This window comes from Serinus canaria, chromosome 2 (assembly GCF_022539315.1).
Source record: "Serinus canaria isolate serCan28SL12 chromosome 2, serCan2020, whole genome shotgun sequence".
Lineage (NCBI taxonomy): Eukaryota > Metazoa > Chordata > Aves > Passeriformes > Fringillidae > Serinus > Serinus canaria.
In genome coordinates this window covers 1,976,380-1,988,353 of record NC_066315.1, presented here as the reverse complement: position 1 = coordinate 1,988,353, position 11,974 = coordinate 1,976,380, and the positions used below count along the sequence as shown (strand labels likewise).

Below are 11,974 nucleotides of genomic sequence, written 5' to 3'. Positions count from 1 at the left end.
AATGAAAATCATCCTGGTGACACACATGCCCACCTCCCATAACTTCCCCCATGAAGAAATTCTTTTTCCTGGCCTCTCAGAAAACCAAAAAAAACAGGTTTTGTGAGGGTGAAGGATTCAGCAAGGCACTGTTGTCCCCAGGTGAGCAATGAGGTGACATGGCCAGCAAGGGCTGGGAAATGACATTTTTTCCTTGAAATGTGGTGGATCAGGAGTGTCACTGCCCACAAATGGCCCGTAGCTCTGAGACTGGAGTCTGTGTCTTGGAATATTTTTATGTGACAAAGGACTGTACCCCATGGATGCACTGGGTCAGCTCCAGGTTAGGATGTTATTCCTGAGTCAATAAAGGCACCCCAGTCCCCAAACTGCCACCAAACATCAAAATGGGTGTCCCAAAGGTGGGAAAGCCGGGTCATGGCATGGCCAGCCTTTGGTGGGTTCTGTCCTGCCTGGACAGCTCTGGAGGACACTGAGCAGATCCATGGGGTTGTGTTGTGGCCTTGGGGTGAGGATCTCCTCATTCCCTGGCCCTGAAAGTGATGATCCCATTCCATGGCCAACGGCCACATTGCCCCTGGAATGGGGGACACCCTGGATCCAAACAGGGTAAGAAATGACAGCACACCTGTGGGAAAGTCCTGCAGATCTCCTGAGCCCTGGGCTGCCTCTCCTTCCCCATCCCCTCACACAACAGGCATCCCTCCACCCCTAGTTATATTTATATTTATATTTATATTTATATTTATATTATATGTATAGTTAGATTGATATGTATATGTATATTTATATTTATATTAGAGTGATATGTATAGTTATATTTAGATTTATATTTATATTGATATTTATATTATATTTATATTTATATTTCATTTCTATGTATATTTATTTATATTTAATTTATATTATATTTATATTTATATTTATATTTCTATTATATTTATATTATATCTATATTTATAATATTTTATTTTTATATTTATTTTAAATTTTTTCTTTTTATAGTTATAGTTATATTTTATTTTTATATTTATTATATTTGCATGTATAGTTATATTTACATTTACATTTACATTTATATTAGATACAGCTATAGCTATAGTTTAGTCCCAGTTATATTTATAGTTATAGTTATTTACATTTATAATTTTATATTGCATTTGAATTTATTTTTATTTTTATTTTTATTTTAGTTTTATTTTTAGTTTTATTTTTATTTTTAGTTTTATTTTTAGTTTTAGTTTATGTTTATGTTTATGTTTATGGTTTTCTATTTCTATTTCTATTTCTATTATTTCTATTTTGGTTTCATTTCTTTTTTTATTTATTTATATTTCATTTGTGCCACTTTACTGAGGACAGAGGTTCTCTGGACCCCAAATCAGACTTGCTAAGTCCAAGACAAAGCCAGGCTTATGTTCACAGCATGGAAAGAGGGAGAGAGGGAGAAGAGAGGGAGGGAAAGAGGGAAAGAGGGAAGGGAAAAGAGGGAGAGAGGGAGAGAGGAGAGAGGGGGAGAGGGGAAAGAGGGAAAGGGAGAAAGAGGGAGAGAGGAGGAAGAGGGAGAGAGGAGAAAGAGGGAGGGAGGGAGGGAAGAAGGGAGAGAGGGGAGGGGAAAGAGGGAGGGAAGAGGGGAGGGGAGGAGGGAAAAGAGGGAGAGAGGGGAGAGGGAAGGGAGAAAGAGGAGGGAAAGAGGGGGAGGGAGGGAAAGGAGAGAAAGAGGGAGAGAGGAAAGAGGGAGGGAGGGAAAGAGGGAGAGAGGGAGAGCGAGGGAGGGAGAAGAGAGAAAGAGGAAAGAGGAAGAAGGAGGGAGGGAGGAGAGGGAAGAGGGAGAGAGGGAAAGGGGAGAGGAGAGGGAAAGAGGGAAAGGGAGAGAGAGAGGGAAGAGGGAAAGAGGGAAAGGGAGAGAGAGGGAAAGAGGGAGGGAGGGAAAGGGAGAGAGGGAGAAAGAGGTCCTGCTGCACCTCCTCGCCGTCGGCCCAGCCCAGGTTTTACCGTTCCTTGCCGCTTTATTATCCTTGCAGGAGGAGCTGGAGAGCTCCCCACACATTTTTGCTCGCTCTGCCCCTGCCTGGGCTGGCAGGAGGGGTTGCTAAGCGCTCCTTGGGAGTGTTTGTACACACTCACACCAGGTTACCGCCAAAATTTGGGAAGGACTCACCCTGGAGGTGACGTTTTCGTGGATACAAGGTGACTCCCTGAGCAGCTTTCCAGGGGTGCAGGGGAATTCTCACTCTTTGCAAGCATCAATAGGATTTTATTTAATTTTTTTTTTTTTCAGATAATGCCAGTGTTTTTGTTCTTACAGCCCACCCTGTGACAAGACATCAGCAGGGATGGGGAAAATTCCTGCTTGGAGCGAAAGTGGGAAGAGGCTGTGCTTTCAAGGACTGCACATCATTAAATAAATTCATTTGCATCACCCAGGGACAGGGAGGGGGCACGGAGCAAGTTCATCCTTGCCATTTGTTTGGAGATTGGGAGCGGATGCAAACCAAGCCCCTCTCTCGGGTGCTTTCAGCCTGGAAGAAACCAAAACCCCCACCCACCCCAACCTGACTCCAGTGCTGCTTTCCAGGGGTGTCTCACCAGCTCTGGAAAATCCTGATTCCAGTGTCTTTAAGGGCTGGACTGGGAGATGGGAAGGGATTCTCAAAACACAGGCTCCTGGAGCCACGACAGGACCGAGTGTGAGAGAGGGTCAGGGGAAGTCTTAAGCAGCAGGAGGGCAGAACAACAGCCTTGGTGCTGTATCCTGATCCTGCTCCAGTGGATTTACAGCTGGTTCCTTTCCTGGAATGAGAAGATTAGGATCGCTGGAGCTGCGTGTGCGTCTTCCAGCGAGGAGAAGTAGGTATGCAGCAGCTGTAAAAATAAAGAGCCCTCTCAGGCCGTCGTAGTAAAAAGGTTTGGAAGCTGTTGAAAGTGGGGTGGGGTGGGAAAATCCTCAAATTTCCTACCTTTTCTTTTTTTTTTTTTTTTCCTCCCCTTTTTCTTTTTTTTTTTCTTTGGGTATTGTGAATTTCAGCCTGCGAGTTTTGAACTTGGTTTGAAAGAACAGAAAGAGATTTACATGAAATTGGGAGGGAAAGGCTTAAAATTACAAAAAGGCTTCTAAACTTCCTTGAACACTCACAAGTTTCAAGGGGTTTTTTGTCATTTTTGTCTCATTTTGCTGCCTTTCCCAAGGGCCCTGCTGGTGTTGGAGGGCCTGGCCGTAAGGAATCAAGGCCACAAAACCTGGTGAGAGGAATTCCAGAGCAAATTGACAAGGCTGGGCTGTGTGCTTGGTTATGTGGTGGGTTCAGCTCATATCCATGATTTGGGAGCTGAAAACCCGTGGGAGTCATGGAGGGACAATGCAGGTGAGCAGGGATGATCCACCTGTGGCTGAACTTGTGATTCCCACCGAAGGAAGCAGAGTGGGATCATGGAATCACTGAGGTTGGCAGAACCCTCCAAGGTCATCACCCAGCAGTGCCAAGCCCAGCAATAATCCATGTCCCCAAGTGCCACCTCCACAGACCTTTGGGACACTTCCAGGGCTGGATTTTATCTCCCAATGGTGAGAGATGACACTGGGATAAGTGAGACCCCTTTTTTCCTGGACCTGGATGACTTGCACCACCACGAACTTTCCTCCCAGTCCAGATCCAGAATCAGAAAATTCCTCCTACATGGAGAGGTCCCCAGGCTGTGAACTCCAAGGAATGGGATGGTGCCTCCAAAGCTGCTGGGCAATGCAGGTTTTCTTGGGATAACCAACCCATGATGGTGTCCATCATTAATTTGGTGATTTTTCTGGTGGAATTGGGCTTTTCTGGAAGTGAAACCTCCCCCATCTAAATGCAAATTCTTAATTCCAAGCCCCCGAATTTCCTCATTTGATACCAAAACCAGGGAGGAACGACAGGGAAAGCAGAGTGGGCTGAAATGGTTTCTTCTCAGAGAAGAAAAACTTCATAAAAGTTTTTAGTAAAAAACTATCATTGAAAATGACATAAATTTTCACAAAATTTTCATTTTATGAAAATACCCCTCTTGCCTATCAGTAAGCGAAATGTGTCAGTGTCTTTACACACTGAAGTGAAATTATTGATTGTCAACTTACTGGCTTGCTTATTCTGCCTGATTTTGAGTCCCCTGGGCCTCTTCTACCTCTCTGTTTCCCTCTTGCTCAGGGGGATGTGGTAACTCCTTCCAGGAAGGTGCTCCTTGGTTCTGAGCTCCATGAGGCTCCACATGGGCAGGAGGAGCAGCACGTGGTTTCCTTCCTCTCATCTTGGTTCCATTTATTTCCTGGGAATGGGGGCTGACATCCTGACTCAAAGAAACATCCAGAACCTCTCCTGACTCCCAAAGTGCCATTCTCTACAGGAAAAATATTCATAATAACACTTAGGGAAAGCTGCCCTTGCAAAGTTTCTTCCTGGCTTGTGTCAGCAAGAAATCAGTTTATTTTGGGAATTTCCATGCTGTCCCAGAAGTCCATGTTAAAATTCCTTATTAATCTTCTCACAACGTTATTCATCAACATTTCTTTTAAATACACAAGGACAATACTGGAGTTTGCAGAATTATTTGTTGTGCAAAGACTTTTTTCCCCCCCTGCTTTGTAACTTTTCACAGCCCCTCGTAGAATTTGTTGAGCAACCCCTGAGATTCGAGGCTGGTTTGGACTCGGTCCTAGAAAACAAGCCAAGTAGGATAAATAAAATAAAACATCTGGAAGTCTAGCCATCAGAATATCATCAGATATCCTCTGATTCCGAGGGTATCTTGTGTATGGAAGGTAATAATCTGAGGCACTGGGCTGCTCATAACACATAACTCTCCGAAAGAATGTGGAGTGAGACACGAAATAATGTTGATCTGTGTTGATTGTCTCGAAAATTTACTGTGGAAAATCATGAGGTCTGCAATGAATAGTTGGATCGCTCAAACAAATGTCTGTGCCAATAAAACCTAAACATATATTTAAAAAACAAAGATAACAGAAGTCAGTCTTGCTGAGCAGAGATGGAGGGAACAATGTGAAGGATAAACACTGTTGAAAGGGGGGAAAAGGCAAATAAGGTTCTAATTAGGGGGAGGGACTGAAAAGATTACACAGAAAAAGATAAAAGCAAGGAAACCTAATTGGAAACACAGCAGTGTGGTATCAAACAATCCAAAATATGTTATCTGGGACAAATGGGGGTTTGGATCTTTCCACAGCGAGGAAAAAGGTTGATGCTCTGGAGTTTAGGAGACAGGAAGCAGAGAGAAGAAAAAATATTAGTCAGGACTAAAATCCCATTTCCCAAATTGAGAAAGGCCGTGCAACCCTTCCTCCATGTGGAAAACTGCAATTTCTTCCCCAGTCCTCATGGAAATACAAGGGCACAGAGTGATGTTCAGTGTCTGAGGTGTTCATCAAGGATCTGCTGTTTCTTCAGGACTTTCAGTGCTGCTGGAAGCAGAGCCCAAAGTTCAGCCTGGCCACTGCTCCCACACCATCTCTCCCTGAGTTTATTAACTATGATTTTAACTGTGGACTTCATGGTGTGGCAGCAGGAATGGTCAGTGGGACATGGGTTGGAGATGGTGAAAGAGATGGAAAAAGGATGAGAGAAAGATGGAGAAAGGATGAGAGAAAGATGGAGAAGAGATGGTGAAAGGATGGAGAAAGGATGGAGAAAGGTTGGAGAAGAGATGGTGAAAGGATGGAGAAAGACTTCTTGTTCAGTTTGGGATGGTGCTTGAACAGACACCTTATCAAGGACTTTGAGGGTCCTTTTGGGACCCAACCCTAAATCCAGATTCTGAGGAAGGATGGACAACTGAAGGAGCAGGAAATTGCTCTCTGAGATTATGGAACCCATGTTGATCTTATGTGCTGCACCTGGAGGCTGGAATATGTTTGTTCTCTGGAATATGTTTGTTCTCTGGAATATGTTTGTTCTCTGGAATACGTTTGTTCTCTGGAATATGTTTGTTCAACCCCCAGCACTCTGTGGAATTTTCCTCCGTGGTGTCCTCCTTGTCAGCTCCAGAATCAAAAGCACAAAAAAAAGGGGTCCATTTCCCCCAGATTCCTTATATTTAAATAGAAGGGGAGATGCCAGATCTTGGAAAACTCTCTGGTTAACGGGACTTCCTTTCCTCACTTTCTGTCTCCCAGGTTGTGATTTCCTTGAATTAAGGCTCCAATTTTGGGTTTTGATCCACTGAGAGTGAGCAGAGAAGTTCATGAGACCCTGCCGGCACCCACAGCAGAGGGTTCCTCCTTTGGAGGGATATGCACAGATTGAGAAGTTGGTTTGCAAAAAAACCAAAATCCCTTTTCCAAACAGCTCCAGGCAGGATTGACCTGGACCCTTGGCAAATTCCCCCCTTGCCAAGGATGCTCCTGGTGGATTTGGCTGCCCCCTTTCCAAGCAGCACTGCCAGCAGTGCCAGCTCCTCAGGAATTTCCAGCACAGGCATTTTTGTGGTCATTGCTCCTCGTTTCACAGGGCCTTGCTCAGCAGTACTTGGAACACGTCGGCCTCGTGGATTTCTGGCAGGAGGCTGGAGAGCTGTGATCCCCCTAGGAACCGTCTGTCTGTCTGTCTGTCTGTCAGTTCTAGCTGTACTTTGAGCAAGCTCAGCTGTGCCTGGGGTGGGCCTTTCCTTCTCAGGGATACCCATCCAAAGGCCAATCCCCTCTCTGAGAAGCAGCTGCCCTGGTTTTCCCGATTTTACTTTTATTTTAGTAAACAGGACCTTGGGATCATCTTTGCCATCAGTCCCCTTCAACCTGCTCCACAGATAACTTAGCTTGCTCCTGGAGAGAAGCTGCATTTTAATCTTTTAGAAATGAAATATATTCAAAATTTTGAATGTGGCCTTCTCTGCTCTGCTATTCATAGCAGAAGTGTCACAGATGCTTTTCACTCCTTCCCCCTTCTTCCTTTTTTCCCCCAAATTTTGACAAATAAACAAGAAAAAGAGGACAATTTTAGCCTTCCCTGCTGTGTTTTGAGGGTCAGTGAATAATTAAAACTTCCCAGCGCAGTTCACAGCACCTTTGGGGTTGTAAAAAGATCTGATTAACAATGTGGAAATAAAAGTTCACTGTTCTGTTTGCCCTGTGATGCCACCAAGTGACCCAACCACCCCAGACCTGACAAAAAACCCCAACGAGCCAATGGTGAAACATCTCTAAATAAGGAGAGAAAAGACGGATTCTAAAAATGAGCGATGTCTCATCTCAGCATGTGGGAAAATTCTGAGGTTATTGCTGGGGGCCAAATATAAAAAGCAGCTCTCCATATGTTCTCTTGATGGATTTGAAGCCGGGGACCGAGCTGTGGTAGAGGTTTGCAGCTCAGATACGGAGTGATACAGTCACAGAAAAATTTGGCACGGCAGCCGAAGGTCGGGAGCGGCGGCGCGGACACAAATGGAAAGTTGGGAGGCAGGACAAAGGTTGGGATGTAGCAGAGGGATCAAACAGCCTCAGGAGCAAGACCCGAAAGCAGCCTCTGGAGTGACTCATCTGTGCGCTGTTCCCGGCAGGAGATGGGATGGAGTTTGTGTTTTAGGTTGGATTAATTTGGAAAAATTTATCCACGGATCGAGCGTTGGATGAGGCTGCCCAGGGAAGTGGTGGAATCACTGTCCTTGGAAGTGTTAAAAGATTGATGGACAAGAAATGATTTATTAGTGGACGTGGTTGGGCTGGATGATCTGAGTGGTCCTGTCCACTCTTCCTGATTCCATGGGTGTCCCCTCATGGTTCAGCCCCTCCAAGCTGAGTTTTCCTGGATTCCTGGTGGGAATCTGTCTTTTCTCTCCTTATTTTTAGCATTGGATGAGGCTGCCCAGGTGGTGGAATCACTGTGGTGGAATCACTGTCCTTGGAAGTGTAAAAAGATTGATGGACACGGTTCTTGTCCATGTCTAGACAAGAAATGATCTATTGGTGGAGGTGGCAGCACTGAGGCAGTGGTTGGGCTGGATGATCTGAGTGGTCCTGTCCACTCTTCCTGATTCCATGGGTGTCCCCTCATGGTTCAGCCCCTCCAAGCTGAGTTTTCCTGGATTCCTGGTGAGAATCCGTCTTTTCTCTCCTTATTTTTAGCATTGGATGAGGCTGCCCAGGTGGTGGAATCACTGTGGTGGAATCACTGTCCTTGGAAGTGTAAAAAGATTGATGGACAAGAAATGATTTATTGGTGGACGTGGTTGGGCAGGATGATCTGAGTGGTCCTGTCCACTCTTCCTGATTCCATGGTTGCCCCCTCATGCTTCAGCCCCTCCAAGCTGAGTTTTCCTGGATTCCTGGTGGGAATCTGTCTTTTCTGTCCTCATTTTGGTTTGCCAGGCTCCCTCCAAGTCCCTGCACGTGGGAACCTCAATCACCTGCACTGATTGTCTCCCTTCCAAGACAATTTTCCCTGGAAGTTAGACCATAAGATGGGGAAATTCAGGTCAGAGGAGGCTTCACTTTGTCCACCCTGGTGCCCAAAGCAGGGTCAGAGATGAGGAGGACTCAGGGCTGGGGGGATGAGCTCTCACCCTGCAGCCAGTTCTTGTGAAAGAACGATGGAAAAGGACTCAGGAAAAGATTTCTCGTCTGACACTGAGGGATGGCCTTCCATGAGCCAAGCAGGGTGGCATGCCACTGGTCACCCCAGCCCTGGGACAAGCAGTGATGCCAGGCTGGCAGAATTCCTCGGAGCCTCTGGAAAAGCCACTGGTTTCAAAATGTGCCAAAGCTGTGAAGAAGGGCCCTTGTTCCTCTTGTTCCTCTTGTTCCAGGGATTCTGAGTTCAGCATTGCTCATCACTGACGGGGAGTGGAATCAAAAATGGAATTCTGGGTGAAGAGTGACTGATCCACAGCTAAATTAAAGAACAGAGCTGGTGCTGAAGACAGCACGGGGTAAGTCTGGCTGCTCTAGGCAGTGGTTTCAAGGTCTCCACTGCTACAAAATTACTTTTTTTTTGTGGCTTATTGCACCATCTGAAGTGTGCAGTGGCACCATCCTCATTCTCCAAATGAAAACTGGGGTTGGTGTAAAGGAAAGAGGAGGTGGAATGTTCATTTCAGTCAATATTACCCATCTAAAAGTAGATATCTTATATAAAGTGTTTTAAAATATATTTTATGTTTTCCTTTAGAGGGCAAATTGTCTGATTTCACAGGATCCTGTCATGAAGGAATCTGTGCCAGAGGATCCTTCTGAAGATTAGGAATGGAAGAGGGGTGAATCAAAGTGAGCTAAATACTTCATTTCAGAATATTACCTCTGATCTGCAAACCTGTTCTGCTGAGAATTCTTTTCCCAACATTAAAGCAGTAATTTACTCAGCAATAACAACAATAGAAACCTCCAAATTAGTTAATTATTAGGCCCTGGACACTCCAGACTCGGATATAAACTAATTTTCCCCTTTGAAGCCTGTAATTTTTATTCCCTGCTCTTGATCACAGGCTTCTCACAGGGAGCAGATGAGGCTTCAGGATTAGTTACCAGGCTTAGTGTGATGGGTGCCCTTAATGATTCCTGCTCAGTGATTTTTCCAACTTTCTTAACTCCCCTTGACGTCCTGACCTGCTTCTCGCAGACCCACGAAGCTGCCACGTCTCCTTGGATGTCTGGCTTTGCAGAGAGCCCTAAGAATTCCCTGAGGCTGGTTTATCAGCTGGTTTTCATCTCATTTTGATATTTTTTATTATTATTTTTTTTGTATTCCCGCCGCCCTGCTTTCCCGGGCTTTTGTTTAGATCCAGAAAAATCAGTAAATATCCCAGCAAAAGGCATTCCTGGAAGGTTGGGGTGCGTGGAGCCACAGGAGCCATTAAAAGTGTCTGCAGGGCACAGCTCCCAGGCCGTGCTTGTGGGGGTGGGATTTCTCTCATTTTAATATCAGATGTCTGCAAATTATTGAAATCTGTGCAAGTCACTCAGTTCTGCCTTCCCAGCCTCCAGACACCCCTTCCCTCCCCGGCCTCCAGCTTCAATTTCATTCAAGGCCTCTAGAAACCTGTTTGAAAGAAAAATAAAGAGCAAAGCCAACCAACCAAAACACTCCAAAAGGGTTTTCCTCAGCAGCAGGTAGAATTTGAAGGCTGTCAGACAGGGCTGTCTCTGAGCATCTCGGGGATTTTTAAAATCTATTTTGCTTCCAGCTGCTCTCTCCTCTCCAAAATTTTCCTCACCAGAGACTCTCTTAACCCCAGCCCATTACAGCTGACTCAAAGCCCTGCAAGTCAAATCAAGAGCAGCCACATTTTCAGCAAAGTGGGGTCAGTTCTGGTTTAATTCAAAATGGAAAGCCAGGTGCTTGAAGTGCACTTTGCAAGAGGGGGTTAAGTTACAAAAATAAACTTCCTCGCACTGGCACAAGCTCGTGGAGAAGGAGCAAAAGAAAAATTATGCTCATCCAATTCTATAGAGCTTGGCAGGAGATGGGAAAAGCAGAGCAGGGTTTCTAGGAAAGCTCAGGGAAAGTCACTGCTTAGAAAGCTGATCTGGTGAATTTTGCTTTTTACCTTTTTTTTTTTTTTTTTTTTTTTTTTTTTTTTTTTTTTTTTTTTTTCCTGGATTCTCACAAAACCACACAGGCCAGGAGGGATTGACTTCAGTGTCTGCCACAGCGCACTGGTCCAGAAAGAAGCTTTGTGCAGATGGTTCTGTGTGTGCTGAGCGTTTCTGTGGCCCTGTTTGAAGAGATAAAAGGAAAGCTCCAAAGTGCAAAGAGCACCTAAATCCTCTTAGATGTTCCAGCCATGTGGAAAGCCAGACACAGCTGAGGTCTTTATCTATATTGGATTTAAAACTCATTTAAGGTATGACCTTAAAATGAGATTTATTATCTCCAGACCCCTGGGAAAGGCAAGGATTGATCTGGAGGTGTGAAACTCCTCCCGTTCCACCTTTCTCTCAAGCCCTTCTCATCCTGCAGAGCATCTGGACCTTCTCCAGGTGTCCGTGGTCCTGGTTATCCAGGAGCACTCATCCAGGTGTCTGCTCCTGCTTTTCCAAGGGATTTGGTGCAATCCCAAGAGGGTTGGGATCCTTGTGGGGTTTTGCTTCGCATCCCTGAGTGCTGATGATGGGGCTGGGACTTTTCCTCTGGTACAGACATTGACTGTGATCCTCTGGAAGGGGTGACATCAAGGAGGACAAGGATTCCTTGAGCATTTTTTCCTCCGTGACCCCATCGGCAGAATGGAAACTCACAGAGAATTAATTTATGGATATTTGGAATTTAGAAAAAAGCACAATGTGAATAAATGAGGAAATGCTGGTGTTTAAAGATGGCTCTGCACAGAAATAAAACTGTTGGTGTTTTGGTTTTCAGGAGCATCTCAGGTGCTGTTGGACACCTTTGTTTGGGAAAGGGAATAAAGGCCTTCAATCACCCATGACTAGTTTGGAGAAAAGGAAAATTACTCTCCCTTTAAAAAAGCTGGAAGGTTTAAAAATGTTCCAACATTTTGAAGGTCTGACCACGCCCTCAGTCCCACTGGGAAGATGGAGCAGTGATCACATGATTTTTGCACTTGCATATTCCAAATAATGAGGGAAAAATCAAGGTAAGAGCACATGGGTACAACTAAAATGGGGAAATCCAGGGGTTGGAGGAGTTGTTGTCCCAGTCTTTTACCTGGAGGGATTTTTAGGCATCCCTCACTCTGGAAGACAAGTAAATAGGAGGAAACATCAGGCTTCTTTTAAAAAGAAAATAAATTCCTTCTCCTCAGAGGTGCAGAAGAAACCTTAAAGAGGCAGAATGGAAAAATTTCCAGTACAAGAAGGCAAATAAAGAGCTTACATTTATTTTTGCAGAAGTCTGATGAAGTTTAAGTCCATAATAAGCCCGGGGTGGGAGGGGGGAAGGCAGTGAGAGGGGCTGACTCATGTTTTTTGAATGTTTGGGGTTAGCACCAGTGTGTTTGGCGAATTCTTCTGTGTACTTAATACGTGTGAAGGAAATTA

The 11,974-nt window shown here is 45.0% G+C and overlaps 1 long non-coding RNA gene across 1 annotated transcript; it reads left to right on the top strand.

Moving 5' to 3' along the window:
• The first annotated feature begins 2,494 nt into the window (after nucleotides 1-2,494).
• On the top strand, nucleotides 2,495-11,565 carry LOC127059227 (uncharacterized). The gene is made up of 4 exons (XR_007776857.1): nucleotides 2,495-2,854; nucleotides 8,788-8,910; nucleotides 10,597-10,821; nucleotides 11,337-11,565. It is a non-coding gene; the product is annotated as an uncharacterized LOC127059227 (long non-coding RNA).
• The last annotated feature ends 409 nt before the right edge of the window (nucleotides 11,566-11,974 follow it).